This window comes from Phasianus colchicus, chromosome 5 (genome assembly GCF_987193195.1).
Source record: "Phasianus colchicus chromosome 5, bPhaCol1.hap1.1, whole genome shotgun sequence".
Lineage (NCBI taxonomy): Eukaryota > Metazoa > Chordata > Aves > Galliformes > Phasianidae > Phasianus > Phasianus colchicus.
The window spans coordinates 2,308,531-2,329,371 of NC_143440.1; the positions used below are offsets into that span (position 1 = coordinate 2,308,531).

Below are 20,841 nucleotides of genomic sequence, written 5' to 3' on the forward strand. Positions count from 1 at the left end.
ATGTCACAGGTGCATGAATGCAACCCACTCATGGGTTAGATACCATCTTTCTGAAAACTTCAAGGGTAGTTGTTCAAAATCATTTTCTCCCTATTTTACTTATTCTGTTTTTCCATCAGTAATCTCCAACAGGATTTGAGATGGTACTTTTTCTGCATACAGCCCTCTTAAACAGAAGTAACAGTTTCACTCCATCACTCACTGGTATTCCCAGACTGTTAGCTAATTTGTTATAAAAACCTATTTCATCAGACTTGGTATTATAACTTTTCTCAAAAGATAACTTCCATTGGTTGTCAGGGTTCAGGAGGCTCAAGCCTCTATTTTGCATAAGCGCCTCACATGATAACTGTAAAAAAAGGTTCAAATAAGGCTTTATAGACCCCATAATCTGTGAGAGCCTGGAAAACAGGAAGTGTAAGGACAGTAACAGACTTAATCTGCTTCAGCCTTTTTGTCTGAAATGGAAACAGTAACCCAGAGATGAGATAGTCAGCAGAAAACACCCTGGAGACTACAAGATATTAAACCACCAGAGCAAAATTTTCCAGAGCGTATTTCTTAGCACCCCAGCACAGCCCATTTAACGGAGCCGTGGCAATGAAGCAGACTAGGGAGGATTCTATTTTCCATCTCCTCCCAAGCACTCCACGAAAGGAAATACTTTGCCAAGTTCTCAGTTTACATTTTGTGACAGGGTGATGCTCTTAAAAATTAGCTGTACTCTCACTGAAAGTATAGGTTTTTTTCTGTCATGACTAAATCTCCTGAAATAACAAGTCAGTTTATTTTCACACCCTATAGTTCTCTGTGGTAAAGAAACTCCAATTTATTTTTGTCTCTCTTCTGCCTATTTTCAACATTTGTGACACTTCTACTTTATAAGATAAACATTTGAAAAGGAAGATGTCTCTGCACTACAGAAATGCACTTTTATCACATCGGCTTTTTAAAAGAAAAGTTCAGTTCTGAAAAGGGGGAGAAATCACATCATCTGAAAACGACTTTGGATAGTCCTGTATATGAATTATTCATGTTCTACGTTATAGCCTTCTTTATTTTCCAAGAAATATCAAATGATTCAGCAAGCCTGTGATTTTCTGTGTTAATCAGACGGCTGACACTATGCTAAGGCCTGACGATGGGCCAAAAAAGAAAGAACTGCTTTGTGTGAGCTAACTGCAAAGACTCTTGATGAATCCCACTCATTTGCACATCTTCATGCAATAAGATGTTCAAAAGCAACTTAATTATATTAGTGAGAATGGAAAATTCTATCTTATGATTTATAGCCCAAACATTTAAACAGCAAGGCTGATATGTCCACTGGAACTGCTGTATACAAAATACAAAAATACAGCTTTCAGTTCTTTCCAGAAAAATAATACACACTTTCTCCTCATTTTAATTTTTTCTTTCAAACCTGTTAATATAGCTAACATGCCCTATGGTTTTTTCCAGTGCATTTCACACATTGTTGCTATTTGTGGTAAAAGACATGGATATACATACAGACCTGAAATCACATTTGGGAAGATAATGCTAGTTTTTCTAAGAATTAAGAAAAACAAACTAAATTATTTTCTCTTCAGTTTGGTTACTGTTAGCTCATCTGTTCAGGTGTCCAACAAGTGATGGACACCTCAGGTGGAAAGGTGAACCCACTCACTGTTCACAATTTTATGTTAGCTCAGTGGTAACGGAAAGCTGCAATCTTAAGTATGTGTACAAAGGAAGGGAGACTACTATCGACCTGCATGATCAACTACAAACTCATGATATAAGTTTTATAGAATAAAAATATGTCCTCAAGTATTTTTACGTGATATCATCTCTAACTGAGGTATGACGGATCATACTCAATTTGAAACCCCATTAAAACAAAAGACACATCTCAATTTGATCTGAATTTAACCCAAGAGTTACAATATTTGCAGTTTCCTATGTTGTATGTGAGATATAGCATTAATATAAGGTAGCTGTATTTGAAAAATAGGAATTAATAAACAATGATGCAAGAAAAAAAAACAACCTGTCCAATAAGACTAACAGCTAGGTCTTACTGGTGCTGCCTGTTGAAAATAACTGTTGTGATTTCATAGCTTTTTGACATTAAAATTAAAAGAGATAGACTATAAAACATAAGATTAAAAGAAATAAAAATTTTATAAATCTTATTTGCAATAAATATAGGCTCTTCAAATTTTCAGGGCCTCAGTGAAGACTGAATTTGATTTTGTTATGATCTTTATGTACCAGCAATGTGCTTAGGAAAACAGAAAGAACTGAAGTCAGCATTACATTCCTAACTAACCCTTAAAATCTGACTAACCCAGAAAACAGGATGAAGGGGGGCAAAATATGGACTCACTGAAGTAACCAGATTATACACCCACATGTGAGGGGTGGAAGAGGAAGAAATAACGTAGCGAGAGTAAGTCCTGAGAGAATCTACAGTACATATCTCAATGCATTCTTGGTTTTTGTGTGAGGTGCTACTCCAAGAGGGAGAAGAGCAGAAAAACAAGGCACTTCAAGAATAAAATCCAATCCACGATAAATATTTCATGTACATTTTTTTCCCTGTTCAGTGGCCGAGGTGCACACAGCAGCTGTTCCAGGACCCTTCCAAATCTTCTATTGCAGGCAGAACAAAGAATATAAGGAGCTAAAATGCAGCCAAAAGCAATTACTTCCTTGCTTAACTCTCACAGTTGGTACAACAGTTGCTTTCTGCACTGCTGGCTGGAGGGGTCATGGTTTGAGACAAAGCAGATAGAACAAAAATCAGGTATGCTGTAGAGCAACAAGTTTGCATTAGTGGCTGGCGAGCATGTCTGACAGCACCAACTGCCTTTCAGTAGCTTGTTACAGAAGAGGAGGATGTGCAGATAGCACTCTGATAACATCATCAGTACTGAGCAAATCAAACAAATGATTAAATAAATTAGTAATGGAAATTGTGTAAGAGAATCGTAAGAACACAAGATATATATACAATATTTATTTTCTGTAATTTTTTAAAACAATCCCTTCCCTCCAATACTAGCTATATTATATTAATTAGTTTTACTAGAGCTCACAGCTATGGCATTTCTTGGCAAACTGTATGAAAACAGATGTCTGAGCCTGAAGACACTAGCTTCTATTTTTCCCCCAAATAGTGAGCTGTTAGCATTCTTTCTGCTGCTAACATATTGAAATTTGCTGCCATTTTCTCTCCTGTTGTCTCAAAGTTAAATCAGAAAATATATTGTTGGTAGGGTGAGAGAGAGTAGATGCATTATTCCAAATAGAGATTTAAAAAAAAAGAAAAAAAAGACATGATTAGATTCCCTTTCACGGCATTGCCACCTCCAAAAGAATACACTCTGGGAGAAAATACTGGAAGTATTTTCAGCAGTCAATGAGGAAAAAAGTGCATGTAATACAGGCAGGAATACATCAAAAAAAGATGTTCTGTTCCATGCCCTGTTAGTTTCTTTTGTTACTGCTAAAGCTACTAAGAAATTGAAAGCTTGTATTCCAAAATTTGGATGTCTTGGGTTTCTCTTGGATGTATACTAAAGAAAACTTTTTATTTTCTTTCCAGATAATCACAATTACTTTCCATATTTTTATATGTAAAAAAACATATTTTCTAGCAATTCATTTTTTTTTTTTACTGAGATTTTGTAAAATGGAAAAGAAACAAAATATGACAACTGCAATTCATATATCAGATCTAGTAATGCTGATTCCTTGGTCTATTCTGAAAGCTTGGGTAGTATACTTCAAACCTTTTTGATACAGAATTTAAAAAATATATTGTTTAGGAGGAGGAAAAATTATTCGATTGATGGCATTTGTCCAAGTAAAAAGAACAATCACCAGCGAAATGTTCTGTCCTCTCTGCTTGAAACAACTTAATTATAGTCTGAAATGTTAATTCTGTGACCACTGACCATAGTAAGAGGAACTGCCCCCTACAGCTGCTGCCATATTAGGTGTGTAAATGGCAAGCCATCTCTCCCTGAGGAAAAGCACATTCAGGAACTTCAAACAGTGGTCAAACAATTGAAGGGATCAAACACAGTGAAATGACAATAAAAGATACAAGTCTGAATGGACATCCCTCAAATTTTTTCCAAGTTTAGGTCTGATGACATTCAGCATACTAACTGGGTTCTCAGCATATATTTGCAATTCCATTCTTACCCAGCTATTCCCAGTAGAATAAGGAACATGATGTTGGCAAACCCTTACTTCTCCATCAGTTACTCCAGAGAGAATATGCCTAACGCCACCTTTTTGTCACTGAAATTATATTTTCAAACATGTTTAACGAGGAACTTTTTATGTTTGTCAAATCCAGTGTCAGATGAATGATGATACAGATCACTATGTCCCAGAACTCATCAGCATCCTGGTAGAAAAGCCTAACAAGCAAAATGCATCAGAAAAACAAGAGTCATCTGCAGTGCTGAATAGATGCTTTTGACTATGTTCTCCAAAAAAAGTCAAAGTACATTTGTTTTTAAAAGTCTGCAAACTTGACATGCTAGCTTTATAACACTAAGCTGTCTGGAACCATGCTGCATTATTTTAGATTACATATGCCTTACTGATCTCTACAAGAAATATTTGTGAAGAGAAATATTTTCAGTTATAGAATATGCTAGGTAATTATTACGAGGAAAAACTGAAGCCAAGTTGGCTACTGAGTAGAACTTTGGCAAAATTGCTCTCTGATACTGCTTTCAATTGTGTGAATTTGGAACTAGAAAGCTAAAGAGATGTATAATAAACTCAGAAAAGATTAAGAAAGGATAAAGAGAAAAAATGACACGAAAAAACTCAAAGTTTGGTGGGCAATGCAGAAAAATCTAAAATGTATGTTGCCTGTTAAGTCCCTTCAGATGTTTGACTGGCATTGTTAATGATTAGGTCTATTTATTACTAGGAATTGCATAATTCGGAGTAATCTGGTGAAATTTACAAATCCCAAAAGAAGCAACAGATTAGAGAAAGAAAATCTAATACTCAAATATTTCAAGGAGAGCTGACTTCAATCAGTTCAGAGATGTTTCTAGGTAATACACAAGGCAAGAACAGAGCACTTCTGCTCTCGCTTATCAGGTCCACATTTTACCAGCAAGCCCAGGAGCGACTCATCTCTCATTGCTTAAACTGTGCTTCACTAAAAAAAGGATATTGATACAGCCACTTTCTCATTCTTTATTTCATCTATTTAAACTGTAAACCCCTCGGGGAAAAAATTGCTTCTTGCTACGTGTTCATAGAGTACCTTGCACAGAGGGATTCTAATTTCAGTTGAGCTCTCCAATTGCTGCCATAATACAAATAATAAATGATAATGTATTAGACCACCGAAGAAAAGCCCTCCAGTTTAATAAATATAAATCCTCACGTGAGATAGTTAAATCTACTCTGGACTTAAAAATACATATTTTAGGGAACAATCCTGTAACAGTAGGGGCATAGCTGACCTATTTTTATCTCCAGGTCCATGAATCACAGAAGTTAAAATGGATGTATTACAGTATCAAATGTCTATTTTGAATGACATAATAGGAGGAGAAATCTTTTGAAGTTCCTTTTCTTCTGGGCACAGCACTCTACATATTAAGCACAATGAAAGGTGCTTATCTTTGAAATATGGAATAAAAGCTGTTGACCTTTCAAACATAAAATCTTGGTGAGCTTTGGTGTGGCATGGTCTAATTATATTGCAGTGGTTAGAAGGTAATCTCTTATGTACGCTGTCCAGACACATCATCTCTTATCAGTAATCTGAGGGAAAGAATTGCATTTATAGTAAAGCAGTGATGTAGCAATCTTTGTTGAAAGACCAGGCACTATGGCTTCACAACAGACAACAAGAGATGTATGACATTGCTAAGCAACACCATGAGCTAGTGAGGTTTTCTCTGGTTTCATATGGTGTGGTAGTTAAGGAAGAAAGAGCAAGGAAAAGGAAGACAAAAACAACCACATGAACTGAACAGTGCAGGAAAGAGGGAAAAATAAATGAGAAAGCAAGAAAAGAGTGTGAATTAATAGGGCGATTGCAGAATATCAGAACTGCTTATTTATGAAAGCCTTGTTATCATTTTCTAATTAAAAAGTCATAAGAATCGATACGTTTGCCAATGGATCTCTCCAGCTTAACTTTTATCATCCCACTTTCCTCTAAATTTTACAATAACGTACAGTTTGGATAATGCTTCTTAAAATAAACTATATTTTAAAGGAAATCACTGTTTCTTGAAGCTGTTCTCCTGCAGAAAGGCTACAGATCATTTGAAAACTAAAAAAGTGGGATCAAAGGTGACTGACAGAATGTTTTAGCATCTCAAAGAATAGAACAATTGAATAAACGGTGAAAACATTTTCTTCCACGGCTTGACAAGCTATTTGCACTCCAGAAAACAAAGCTGTTCATTTGTCCTCATCTTTTGCCTGTTTGAGGTTAACTCTCAGATGATGATAACATGTTTGTCTCTATGAATAGGCACTTCCAAGTTTTGTTCTTTTTTAAATATAGATATTTGCTATTGCTCATTTACTGTCCATGAAGACAACGCTGTTAAAAGTCTTCCCACCAGAAAAAAATCCAGAAGGTAATTTTTTAAAGTATAGCTTGAATTGTTCCTAAGTATAATCAAATGCATCTTCATATGCAAGAGGATCTATTCTAGAACTGTTAACATACAGTCATGTTTTCAACTGAAATATAAAAGAGCATAAATTAAATTTTCTAGACAAAGTCTTCCAAATCAATTCCCTGACTCACATTATTTTCAATTCTTTCTCCAATTCTCGTGCAATTTTCATCTTCTACCGAATAAATGACACTTGATAAAAGATTAATGAATGAACCCAATCCATCTCTCATTCAATGGAGCAGAAGTGTACTGTCACCTCCTTTCAGGAAAATGTGTATGCTCCAAATTTACCTTCTGACCTGATTTCCCACAGAGCACTTCCTCATAAACCAAATCTAGCATGCAAAATTACGGTCTCTTAGCATCTTGAGGTTGGATACTTTACAACAGCCTAATAAATCTTGCAAAAGTTGATGCATAGCACTTCTCATTGTGATGTAAAATTGTTAAAAAGACTGCCCAAAATAAATCAGTTATGACATCACTATAACAACCATTACATCTATAATCATTGCACAAGTCAACACAGAACAATGTCTCACTTATAACCAGTCACCCCTTGACAAACATTTTTCTAAAAATAAACAACTTAGCCAATTTAAAAATAAAAATCACAGATCAGAAACCAAAGTATCTATTTGATGCAGAACATGAGTCCCTGACTTCCCATGATGTTTTCATTCCAGTAAGTTTGGAGTTTCTAGTTTTGTAGCGTTTTGTAAGCATAGGGCAGGAACCACCAGAAATTAACTTGCACAAGGAAGAATATCAATTAAGTACAGGCTAAATAAACCACAATTTCAGAGTTACTGTACTTGTTTTCTATTTGTTTCATTAATAAGAGCAAAAGTAAATTTGGTAAACAGGTGACAACCATGAGCAATCTCTAGGCAGCAAACCTGTAACACAGTACTACCAATGAAATTGATACTTCATAACTATTATTTCTATGTGGGAAGACTGATTTGCCTTTCTTTACAGGTCTCTAAGAATTTTCAGTCTTTACTAAGTGCCTACAATAAGAAGCTTATTTTGCTTCTGTGTCTGTCACTCCAGAAGTTGTTTCAATACTCTTCCCATCTTAATGAAAACACACTTCTTATCTTCTCGTTAATGGCCAAGAAGCACGTTCCATTAGACTGAGGACTCTCCACTTACATATCTGGCACGGTTATGCAGGATTTGAAACACAATGTAATTAGATAAGCTTTTGCTTTATGGTGAGAATGACCCTCAGTCCTCTCCCTTTTTATGCACACTTCTAAATCTCAACTCTCCTTAATACTGAGGGACATCAGAAAATTATTCTTTAATAGCGTCCAACAATTACAGGAAAATCTTTTGCAGTATTTTAGCCACTTCACATTTTTTCAGTTTTGTAAATGAGAAGTGACTTCAAACCACAAGAGGGAGCTCATATTGTTCTGTTATGCACAACAGCAATGTGTGGAGGCTCACAAGATAATTTGCCTTAAATTCATTTAGTATAGAAGTGAGAAAGGTAATCAGATATATTTTACCAAGCAAGATACAGATGTGAGTTTAAATTCAAATTGGTCTTAATTAAGCATTTTTCAACAAAACAGGGATTGTTCCAAACTTTGTTCAACAAAGCAAAATGTACTCATTAACTATAGCTTTTGATAGGAAAAGATTTACAGTTTATGGCTGCTACTCTTCTGTGAATAACTCCATAGTTTCAGTGGTACCATTCATGAGATAGCAGACCTCTACCGTTATGAATAATTGCTGTGAAATTTATCATAGTTCTATACATAACAATATACAAAGGCTAATCTTCCTAGAAGAAAATTCAGATTGAGCAGTAGTAGTAACAGAGTTCTTTGAAGGCTTAGAATAATCTTGAGCCTCTTATCCTTAAAAGTGAAAAAAAAAAAAATCAAAGCAGCAACGTGAAGAAGAAAAGAGCTTGGTCTGCAGTCAGAAATCATCAGTTGCTGTGTCTGCAGTCAATGAAAACCTACACATGTGCAGCCCAAAGAAGAGATGCTACAGGGAACTATGAAACAAACATGCTGGGAATACATTATATATTACCTGCTTCAAAATGTGTGTTCTGCCATGGCCGAACTGTTTCCTGAAGACCTCTTACTAATATTTAGGACAGTAGGGTTCTAAATGTCCTGAACTACATGGCATTCATAAGTTTCCACATTCTCCAAAATCCATAGGTCAAAACTTCTGAGATGTTATTTTTGTCCGGTATTCAGTTTTCTCTTTTTCTTTTTCTTTTTTTTTTCCCCTCCATTTTCATCTAATTACTTACAGCCCTACTTATCTTGACAAACATTCCCTCCTGTTTCTTATTGCTTACCTCTTGATTAAGTAGTTGGCTGTTAGTTTTTTTTTTTTTAATCAACACATATCCACACAAAAATTCATGCACACATTGGAGTTGATGATGATTAAGCCTGGACCTTAGAGCCACGAAGTATCAAAAAGTGATTCAAGTACAGAATTAAGTAGGGAAGGTTTGGGTATTGGTTTTTTTGTTGTTTGTTCGTTGCTGTTGTTTTTATGGTAGTCATTTTTGTTGGTGATGGCATTTTATGGTGAAAGAAAAATAATTAATGTAGGGCTTGAGATAAAAACCTTCAGAATTTTATCTGATATCTCAAGTTTTTCTTATGTTTCACTAGCAGTAGCTCCTCATGCAATCTAACTAATTGCACATGTCCAGACATGCATCTTTTAGATCATTATATTTTAGATATTTGCCTGAAACTATTCCATTTTTGAGGTCCTTTCAAGCATTGTTGGAGTTTTCCACAGGGATCATTTATAAAGAAAAAGAAAATATGAGCAGTATTTTTTTCTGTGCAGATCTATTTCAATTTTATTTGAACATTTATATATTGGTTTATGCTTTCGTTTGAAAAACAAAGAAAAATAACACGACAATGGTCTACAGGGCACACAGGCTTAGCCACAAGTTGTTCCAACATCTTGCTAAAACATAACAAACTTTCCTGAAACGTATGTAGATCATTAGTGATTTAAACTAAGTGCTGTTCAATGATTCTAAAAGACCACTCCTTTCTACATGTAGTTCTTGGCAAACTCACCTTCCTTTTCATCCCCAAGTCTTCCCTGAAGTAAAATGTAACACCTCCAAATTTATATATTAACATTAGTGTAATCAAAAAAATATTTGAAGATGTGCAGATACATAATTACATGCAGATGGTTTTTGTGTGCATCTAATTTGCACTGAACATTTTGCTACATTGCAAACCTATACATGTTATGTGGCTTCATTGTGATATAAATGCCATTAAACCACACAGCATATTTCTCAATGTTTTGTGGTAATTTACATTTCTGTTCATGTCTTCTCAGTAAACTGCAGAAAATTAGATTTGCATTTGCTTTATTACAATGTGAAATATTATTTGTAACTTATTAGAAGTGATGCATGCATTAAAAAAACAAGAAGAATTAAATAAAACTCTTCATTCTCTCTATACTCCAAATTAAAACAGTAGTTGAGAGTATAAGAAAGAAGAAAGATCTTGTTAAGGACAAAGCTGTACACATTTATGTAATAAAAGCATGTCTGACCTTTTCACAGTCCCCAAAATTGCCAGCTACTGTAAGGCTTTCCATAAGCTGCCTGCCAAATTTATAGAAAAACTGGCCACCTTCCTACAGTTCACATCTGTGTTCAGTTGCATGCAGCAAGAAGAACATAAGACATTGAGAATATTTGATTAGAGCCAATGTGTAACATTATTTCTGATGATAAAGCTACTTTATCATGGGAAAGCACCAAAACAAGTACTCTAGATTGTTAAGGAATATTTGATTAATAATAGATCACTTGAAAACAGAGCTTACTTCTACATATTAAAGTCAGTTAAATCACTTCATAATGCCTGAAACAAACATTTCCATTGTAGCAACATTACAGACAAAGCATTACCTCTATATTTTCATTGTCCAGAGGCTTGGATCCCAGTTAAAGCAAGGAAAACATTTGCAATGCATGGTTTCATTATTAATGAGCATTTAATGACACCAGCAAACCACAACATGAGCTGTCAAAAGAGGAAGCCTCTTCTAAGGAAAGGCACAATACTGCACTAGTCTAGTTTGGAACCTGAATTTTAAAGTTTGTGTGTGAGATATTCAATTACAAGGCATGATCTTGCAAAAATCCTGATTATTTAATGAATGCATTTGTGTTAGCTTGCCAGACCTTTTCTTACAGTTACACAGAAGTGAAGAACCAGTTTAATCCATCCTCTGAGGCTGCCATGATATTCCCAATTTTCCTGGGATGCAGCTGCCAAAAGCAACTGCTGCCATAGCTACTTATGATCTCTCAGAGTTCCCAATTCAAACCTAACTACACAGATAGTCTCACTACTCCCTAATACTCAACACATCTAGCTTTAAATGTGAGTTTACTGCCTTGTGAAAGGAAAAAGACTCGTTGAATTTAAGTAAGTGCTGACTCAAGATTGAGAATTTGTGCCACAAACGCGATTCAAACACATGATTCAAAACCCTTTCAATAGCCAGAAGAACTATGTAAGAATGAATAAAACGTTCTTTTGGATATGTTTTACCTCATGACCTTAATGAATGCAATTTCTACAAAGACAAAGTTTACTCTGAAATGTTTTCAAAGTCTAACAGAAGGCTCAAAGCTTGACCAACAGTAATATAACAAGTGTAAAGGCAGTATAGAATGGCACTGCAGAGTACTGACTCGATTGTTTTGCACAGTGCAACAAAATCTGATGTTTACAAAGATCAAAATTGCCAAAGCCGCCATTATAATACAGTGCTAATTAAAAAACAAGCACATGAAGCCCTTACCTTTCATGCTCAAGAGACACGTGCAACGTCAATGCTTTAATCTGAGATATCTTTGGCAAAACTGAGAAAGCTGGACTCTTCTGGTCAGGTCTCTTCTTTCACCTGCAAAGATAGACACCAAGCAAAAAAAAAGTATTACTGATACTGGGCATTCTACCTGGGACATCTTAAACAAAACTTGCTATTATGATGTAGGAAATCACAACTTTTTGAACAATGAACTTCTCCTTCAATTTCACAAACCAAATGCATTTACAATTACTAATCACATTTGTAGTCTAGCCACCATTATCAATACTAGTACTTAAATAAAAGTATCACACTTTATTTATTAAGGTTTATTGTGAGAATTAAATTTTCTATCTTTAGAGAAGTGATTGAAATATAAAACATATAACTACATTAAACATAAAATAGGAATGCGTCCTATTTTATTATGTTGGCTCACAATATCAGAGGCAGTCATTGGCAGTATAGCAGTAGAGGTTGGGCTTTCCCAGCCAATATCCCACTACATTTCCTTGCCATGTGACAGATGGCAGCAGAGGGGCAGTCTGACAAATGGGGTCTGACATGGAAGTTCGGATGAAGCAAAGATGTGCCATTGAGTTCCTTCATGAGGAAAAAATGAGACCCACTGACATTCATCAATGCTTGCTGAACATCTATGGAGATCAAACAGTGGATGTGAGCACACTGAAGCAGTGGGTGGTGTGTTTAAGCAGTGGCAACAATGACATGATAGACAAGCCACGTGCTGGACAGCCATGCAGATTTTTACAAGTGCAGCATGCAGGGTCTTGTTCATCTCTGGCAAAAGTGCACAGCTAATGGTAGTGGCTATGTTGAAAAATACTGTTTGTAGCTGAGCATTTGTACTGCCAAATAATGTTACTGCACTCTGTATGTATTGTAGTTTCCATGGAAATAAATAGGAAATAAACTTTTAGAGCAGTCTACGTATATCTATAAATCTTGAGACAGCCTTAACAACTGAGAATTTGAAAGAAGTTTTGTTTTACTGGTAAGTTCTAGGCTTTCATTAAAAAAAAAAACCAACAACAATACTAGAAAAGAATACACCTTGCTCTTGAAACGTATTCCTAAAAAATAAATATGGCAACAAATGCCAAAGCACTAACTTGAAAATATTTCTTAAAATCTGTAGGTTTTGTTATTGAATTAAAAATAAATTAAGGATAGGCTTTATCTACTGAAAGTAAAAAAAACAAACAAAAAAACGATTTTCATTGGAAAATAATTCAAACATGAACTTGCCTATGTAAAGAAGGACTGTTTTTGATTACTTTTTAAATCAGTTTTCTAGCTTTAATATTTTAATTGTTCTCAAATAACTTTTTGACTACCAATAAAAGGACCCAGACGTGGGTCTTTAATTCAGAAGACAGCTGAATATGCTCGTCCGTATTACGTTAACGCTACTCCAGGTAGTGTTTAATATAGGAGAGCCTCATACATAAACATAGTCAAGATATCACTAGAAGATATTCCTGATTTTCTGTGTGTCATTAATGAAAAAATATTAAAAACGCTGTTGTGATTTACAGTTTGAGCTTTTTATGCTTAACATGAATGTTAGCCCATAAACTTTTTCATAACAATTCAAACATTCCAAGGTAGGAACAATTTCCATATCTTGTTTATTTTCCAAAACTTTAGCCACTGGTACTCTTAGTTTGACAAAGATTATTTTTATTTCTGTCTGTGCAAGAAAAAAATAACAAGCAAAATCTCTGAGAGATAGTATCAGTCTGTCCTGTTGGGACTCATACTTAGGCAGAGGATAGAACTGAAGCTAATTAGCAAGTGCAAGCTCAAGGCAGAACACCAAGAAGCCACATATGAAGTGTCTGTTCTAGATCTAAAGAAAAGGAACAGAACAACCACAGTTATTTTACTAGTTAAGCAAATAGAGATACTTTCCAACTTGTATTTCTCTGACACAGTGACACAATAAGTCTAATTAACTATCAGAGAAATATGAATTAGCTCAACACTTTCTATGACCCTCAAATAGACTGCAACATGAATGCCTGAATCTCATTGTTTCCTCCTTGATTGCATACATCTTTACATACCCTTGCTCTGCTCCAGGGATGAAGTAAAAATGATGTGAAAATGAACAAAACGAGTTTGTTTCTGGCTGTGCCTTTTTAGTTTCTACCTGGGAGAAGCTTGAAGCTTTTTGCTCTGTCTGGTTGGAAGAGAGAGTTTACCTTCTAAAAAGTAAGAGCTGCTTATTCTCATCTCTTTCAGTGAACTCTAAGGTCCTACACAGTACTTCTGACTCAAATATTTGGTATGAAAGGGCAAAGAAATAACTGATTTAGACCTCCTACCATTTTCCAAACTCACTCCTGTCCTCTCTATACTGGAGTATTTTCACCTAGTTTTCACAGAAATTCTTGTACACAGTTACCTGTACGCTCAATTTCAAGCTGGTGAGTGAGGAATTTAGGAAGGCACAGAAAAGGAGGATGCTGCCAACATTTGTGATGGCTTTTAAAGGCCAGAATACTAGGAGAGAGAGAGGTAGATTGCCATGTCAGGCAGAAAGCAAATAAGTCCCTGAGGAGTATTTGAGAAGCATTAATCTTGGTGAATTGGTCTACTGGAATGTACTTTCAAAGACTCTATTAACTGTTTCACTGGACGTTGGCATTTGTAATATAAATAGCATAATATACATAACATAGTCCATACCTGAAACAACTGAGGGCTGATTAGCAGCACTATAACCAATAAATAAAAATACAAACTAAGATTAAAGTGACTCCTGACGTGTGAGCAAACAACATCAAAAAAGCTAGGCTTTCTAGGCTGGTACAAAAAGCAGCACTATCTCCTGAACAAAGATGAAGAGGTCTGGAGAGATCAGGTCTTAGCATGGCTCAGGATGTGTCTCTGTGTTCAGTCATGCTGTAAAGTCCTCCCTACTGACATAGCCTGTAAGGTGAAATTAGGGGCAATATGGCTGCCACATGTGCAGAGGTCCTTCTTGGATTAAGGACTAAAAGTGAACTTAACAAAAAATAAAGATGTTTTTGAAAAGGTTTAGTGGCACGTACTTGGTTTAGTTGCATTCACTCACCACCTGCTAAAAGTGAATCTGAAATTTCTCTTTTAAATATTTACCATGTCATCTAAATTGTCAGATGCTCAGCTTACACTGATGAACAACAGCATGCTATGGCTTAGGCCAGTAATGAGAAAAGCATGAACTTAATACTTTCAAGTCATGAGGAAGGTCTTCCTCACACATAGTCAGTTGGCAAACTTAGAAGCGATTTAGATTTCTAAAAGAGACAAAAAAAAAAAAAAATTAAAAATGTCAATATGATTTCTTTGCATTTCTCCTTGCATCTCTTACTAATAAACTCAAGAAAGCAAGAAAGCACAGGCTGGAGAAGGAGTATTGCTTCAAAGTGAAGTTACTGAATGAAGATTCTTGGTCATTTCCCAGCTGTGTTATAAATTTTTTCTGTGTCTCCATCTCCATTTCCATCAGTAAATGCAAAAGCATTTACCTTATTCTGGCTCACTACTTATATATAAACACGAAATATAACTACTTTTATTTCTCTGCTTTGTCTTAGTTCTGCTGTTTCAAGATCCAAAGTTAATCAATTTTTTTGATTGTCCTTTAGGATGCTTTCCAGTAACAAAGTATTATGTATATATGCTTATTGGTATTGATGGCTCATGGCGTCACAATATAACACAAAGCCCCAGATGCCACAAAATTCTGTCATGAAAAGCAGTATATAGACTGCTAAACACGCTGTTAAACACATTGTAACAAGTCAGCAAAAAGGCTATAAATAGCTCAAAGAATTAACAGAATTTTCTCAAGCTAACAGGAAATGCAACCAAAATCCACATGAAGCATGTCTCACATGGGTGGTGGCACGTGCCATTAAGTGACTGTTTGTCGCTTTCAAAGATAGTGTTGATAGACTTGTCAGTAAGTCTATTTAATTTTCCTTTGGAAAAACAATTATATGGCTTTGCTGGGCTCATGCTAGAAATTCAAGACAGTATATATAGAACACCTAATATATGATAAAAATCAACTTATTTACTGTGAATTTCCATAGAAGAATTGCAGAAATGAATTTAGACGGACTGAAATTTGCAGTGGCAACCAAAGCAGATCAACAAATGCTTAGGTGCTTATTTTGTACCTAAGTATCTGGAAATTCTAGCATGACACTCTAGTGCAAACATTTACCACACCAAGAAAAAAAAAATCAATATGCAATTTTATTCTATGCAAGCTTAGTATAATAGCTACTTGACAAAGATAAATGGAAGGTGGCTTACGAGAAGTCAAATTAGGCCCTAGTGAATGGATTGAGTGTATTCAATTACTGTATCTATTGTTGAAGCAACAATAATTTCTCTTAATTGATTTATGCAGAATCTGAAGCCCAAAAATGTCTCAATAGCACCTGAACCGTTTTATCTCTGTGTGCAAACACAAGGTACGTGCATGTTTCCAATATTCAAAATAAGCCTAAAAGAATAATCTCATCTCAAACACAATGTTCACTAAAACAGAGAGACTAATCTTCAACATAAGCCTTTACATAATTTATTTTCTAAGACTGTGATACACTGTGAGCTTTCTAGGAAGCTTCAAACTCTTTCAGTTATGAGAATGACAGACTGGTGTTTTGAGCCACCAGGAATTAGATGTTGCACAGGAAACCTGAAAACTTGAAACTAAACGCTTTACTTTTGTCCTGTATAAAGAGTGCACTGCATGTCTACCAATACGTTGTTCCCCTCAAAATAATCTAATTCTTTTGGCTGTTCTTGGCTTTTAGAAATACTTTTGATATAAAGTTTGTGACAAATAGGGAAGGTATTTTTTTCAAGGCAGTGCATTTCATTAGGCCTATTTACACTCCCCAAAGGTACCTGCATTTAAGTACCTTGCTATGTGCAGGCCTGGATGAGAATCACGTGCCTAATTTCTGCTGCTTCAAAAACAATTCACAAATCCAGCAGAGCAAGCATTGTCTCCAGCCTGTAATCTATCAGTCACCATCACATCTTTGTGTAAATGCCAAAGTAAGATTTAAATCTAGAGATAGACATTGTTTGGTCAGTAAAGTATACTTGCCCTGAAAAACTATGAGGTGCATTGCCCAGCGTGGTCTTTGCTAAGTTTCAATTCTTTTTTTTCCTATTAATTTAAATAGTTCTTATCACCAGATACGCAGGATGCACCCAAATGAGTGCAAACAGAAGCCAGATAGATGAGATTTTTTTCTTGATAAGCCATTGAATGTTTGTTAGGTCCTCGGTTCTGTATTATTCTCCTGTGTAACCCTAGATGCAGAGCTTGGGTAACCTACGTGTAAAATAGAACAATATGTCCCTTTCTCAGCATGAGCGTATGCCTGCTCGCTTCAAAGAAGGAACTGTCTTCTCTTCAAAGCCTTCTTCTCCCTGCATTAATACTGACCAGACTATCTTAAAGAAAATATGTCAACAACATTCACTATTCATATTGCATTACCCAGCAGAGTGAGGTTCAAATTTCAATCACGAGTGCGTATATGGCTTCAATCATCTTTTCTTCAGTAGATCAGAATTATTATCCTCATTTCACAGATGGAAAATCAAGATGTGGAAAGGGAATATCATCTCCTTTACAGGTCACTCAATGTGTCAATGGCAAACTTAGGTACCAACTTAGAGGGTTTTTTTGGGTAGAACTCACTACTCTATTAAGAAGGCCACATTGATTTTAGTCTTGTGAAGAATATCCTTGTACAAACTCACCAAAAACAAGACAGTTCTTCCCTAAAACAAAATTATAGCAAGGGACACTTTTCTCACGGGATAATTTAGCATTAGGTGGAATGGTTGGTGGCCCTGCACGTGGCAGGGGGGTTGGAGATTCATGATCCTTGAGGTCCCTTCCAACCCTGGCAATTCTGTGATTCTGTGATTCTGTGATAATCACATCTAATAGTTAAAATAGTGCAATGAAAAAAAGACTGTGATAGTACAGGAAGTCAAGATGCATTGCAACTTCTGTGCATTTTATTGGAGATATTTCTAAAAATAATCTCCTTCTTACTGACGTCACTGCTTTCCTTGACTCATGGGATGCCGTGGTAGAAAAATATAACTAACTAAAACTTCAGCAGCGATAGTGCCTTTAATTACTGACACATGGTTCTCACTTCTCAAAGCTCATAGCCAAAATAAACCACAATGGAATATATATTTAACAATAGCTGAAGTATAGGAACAGTGCTGAGCATATTAGGATAGCTTGCCATCCATAAGAGTCGAACTCAAACAAAATGCCTAAAATTAAAGATCACACAGTCACAATATTTGTTTGTTTCCTGGTATTCTTCTTACAAAGATACAAACAGATAAGAACATTCATGATTTCCCAATTCTACCATCAAATGCTTTGCAGAGACCTTTGACTATAAGCTTACGTGGGAGTAAACTGAAAAGTTACTTAAATAGCAATGCTGAACTTAACAGCTCAGCAATGTGTGAACATTCTTTAATCTTGATCCAATAGTCAAATCATGGCCAAGATAATTGCAGCATGAGTTTATTTTGTATTCATTTAAGGTTTTACATGAGTACTGGAACAAAGCCATTTACAGTACTCTATCATAAACACATTATTTCTCTCTCAATCTCAGTGTTCACCTATCCTAAGTCTCTAAATTCCCAGACAGAAAAGCTGAACCAAGGTACAGCCTCATGAATCTACATTTTTTCCACCAGTGTTCTGTGAAAAGCATTGTGATGCTGTTGTTGTAGACAGTAATGCTAAAAGAAAATAAGGGATTGAGGGCAGCAAGGGGATAAAAAAGAAAGGAAAGCAAAAACTGCCATTTCATAGGAGAATTCCAGGCACATAACCACTAAGCACATGCCATGTGGTAAATTATACTTATGAAGGGTATAAATCGAGATTTGGAGCACAGTATCATGAAATGAACAAGTGGCAGTTTAATTATGGGAGAATAAATAAGGACTTTTTTTTTTAACAGAAGTTCTGAGGATCAACTAAAATTCATCAGAATTCACGTGAATCAGTTATAAAATTAACTGAATATGATAAAGTACACAACTTAATCCTCAATCAAAAAAAAAAAAAAAAAAAGATAAGGATTGTGTTTCTTATGAGAAAATGTTGAAAGCATCAGTCCATAACAAATTCAAAACCATTGTCACATTCTCTTACCACATTTGCATACAAGTCTATTACATAACAGTTTTGATCAGTAGTATAGGTATGTCCAGCTTTGTCAGTGAGAAAATAGCATAATGGAATGGCAATGAATAATTCATTCAAAAACTTAAAGAAACCCTGTTGGGAAAAAGTATGCCAAACAATTTTTTTTTTTTATCACGAGATACTGATAAATGGAAAAAAAGAAAAAAAGAAAAGCTTCACATGTTGAAAACTACCTAGCTCTATTTAATGAGCTGGCAATTCAAATTACTTAGTAAAATTGCAGCATTATAATTCCCTATTTCAGATGGGGAAATGAATATTTTGAAGTATGCACAAAATATAATGAAATTGTACAATATAATCATTGTGATTAAACATGGATAGGAAATATATGTGCATTTTTGACATTATTCACTTCCTTTCCTTCACATGTTTTTCTCCATATTATTAAAATAGTATCAGACTTATGCTTAAATTTTTCTTACATAGAATACATTCATTTATGGAAACACAATTCTTTCCATGGCAACCAACCTTCATGTGAGGGATTCAGGACGTGTGAGCTTAACGACAGGTGAACAGGAGCAGGAAAGGCTAGCAGCGTAGAGAAGGTGGCATAGATGTGTCCAGCTCTCTAATGCAGAATTGCTGTGGAATGCTGTAAAACATCATCTTGGAGAAATAAAAGATGCTTTTCTCATATTTGCTGTATGAAAAAAGAAAGCACTGCATGGGCCTGCACTGAGTGCAGGGCAGGTGACGAGGGCCTAAGATGGCGCCTGGTGATGAGGGCCTAAGATGGCGCCTGGTGATGAGGGCCTAAGATGGCGCCTGGTGATGAGGGCCTAAGATGGCGCCTGCTGTAAGGCCACTAAGATGGCGCCCAGCAGCTGCCCTGGCTCTACGCATGGCTCCAAGCAGGTGAGGCAGGTGAGGCTGTGCTCATGGCTCTTTTATTTTTTGGAGGTTTTTTTTTGTTGTTGTTATTGGTTATTTATTTATTTTTTTCTTTTTAGTACATTTACTCATAGGAGTGTGCATTTGTAGGGAAGAAATATTATTTCATCTTTTTTTTTTTTTTTTTTTTTTTTTTTTAAATCAGGAAGGGTTGGTTTCCATGACCTGAAGCCTGGGATAAGCAACACAGGACAGGAAAACTGCTTGGTCCATGAGAGAAATTCTAACTGTGCAATTTGTCCTTTCTCAGTGTAATGGGCTGAGAACGAAACAAAACAAAATGCCCTGGCACAATCAGCTCCAGTTACGGCTGTCACCTTGCTGCAAATCAAGGTCCTGTATCTTAAATATGCTTTGACAAATATTGTCATATTCACCCTCCCTAACACCTAAATGGCAAAATTCCCTATCATCAGTCGCTTTAAATATGCAACTGAACCCTAAGCTGAAATTGCTGTTTCCCTTCCAACCACTGGCACAACTACCAATACGTTTCATTAAACACACAGGAGGCAAAGAGAGGGTAAACCAACAAATATAACAGCTAAAATAAAACAAATAGTTTTCAAGTCGATTTAAAACTTTCACTCTTGTCTCATGCCTGTAGACAGTAGAAATAAACAAGAATGAAGTTGCTCAGTACCTTCCCCAGCACTGTAGGTAAATTACGTGTTTCTCCTGGAAGAGGTATTTTAGCTCAGTGGGATGTTCTTGTGTTGTGACAAGATAATGTGTGTGTAAAGCACTCCTATAATTTAGCTGTCACACAGACGCGCCTACTCAAGTGCATGTGTGTCAATGGAGAATTAGCTTTGATCTGTAAAATACATCAGATGGTTTCCATTCCTTACTCTGAATCGACTCCGTTTGATAAAGAAATTAATCTGACCATTTTTCTTATACGTATTGTCAGGATGTTTAATCTCTGGAACTGATGCTGTGATTGCATCCAGCTGTACGTAAGATAAAAAAACTAATGTTAACACAGATAAAAATCTTTTTTTTTTTTTTTTTTTAATTATTTATCTCAGCACTTCCTGTTTAGAGCATAGTAGACATTTAAGAGCTGTCAGGGTAACAAACTATCTATGCTGGGGGCAGAAAAAATTGATATTTGATCCCAAA

At 35.6% G+C, this 20,841-nt stretch overlaps 1 long non-coding RNA gene across 6 annotated transcripts in view; it reads right to left on the minus strand.

Moving 5' to 3' along the window:
- Window positions 1-19,698, minus strand: part of LOC116237910 (uncharacterized) — a 183,741-nt gene extending 164,043 nt beyond the window's left edge. For all 6 annotated transcript variants that reach the window (XR_016466573.1, XR_016466571.1, XR_016466577.1 and 3 more), the window contains exons 1-2: window positions 19,294-19,698; window positions 11,514-11,615 (exon numbers count right to left, since the gene is read on the minus strand). This is a non-coding gene — a long non-coding RNA (uncharacterized LOC116237910). The remainder of the gene's footprint in view (window positions 1-11,513; window positions 11,616-19,293) is intronic.
- Between the last annotated feature and the right edge of the window lie 1,143 nt (window positions 19,699-20,841).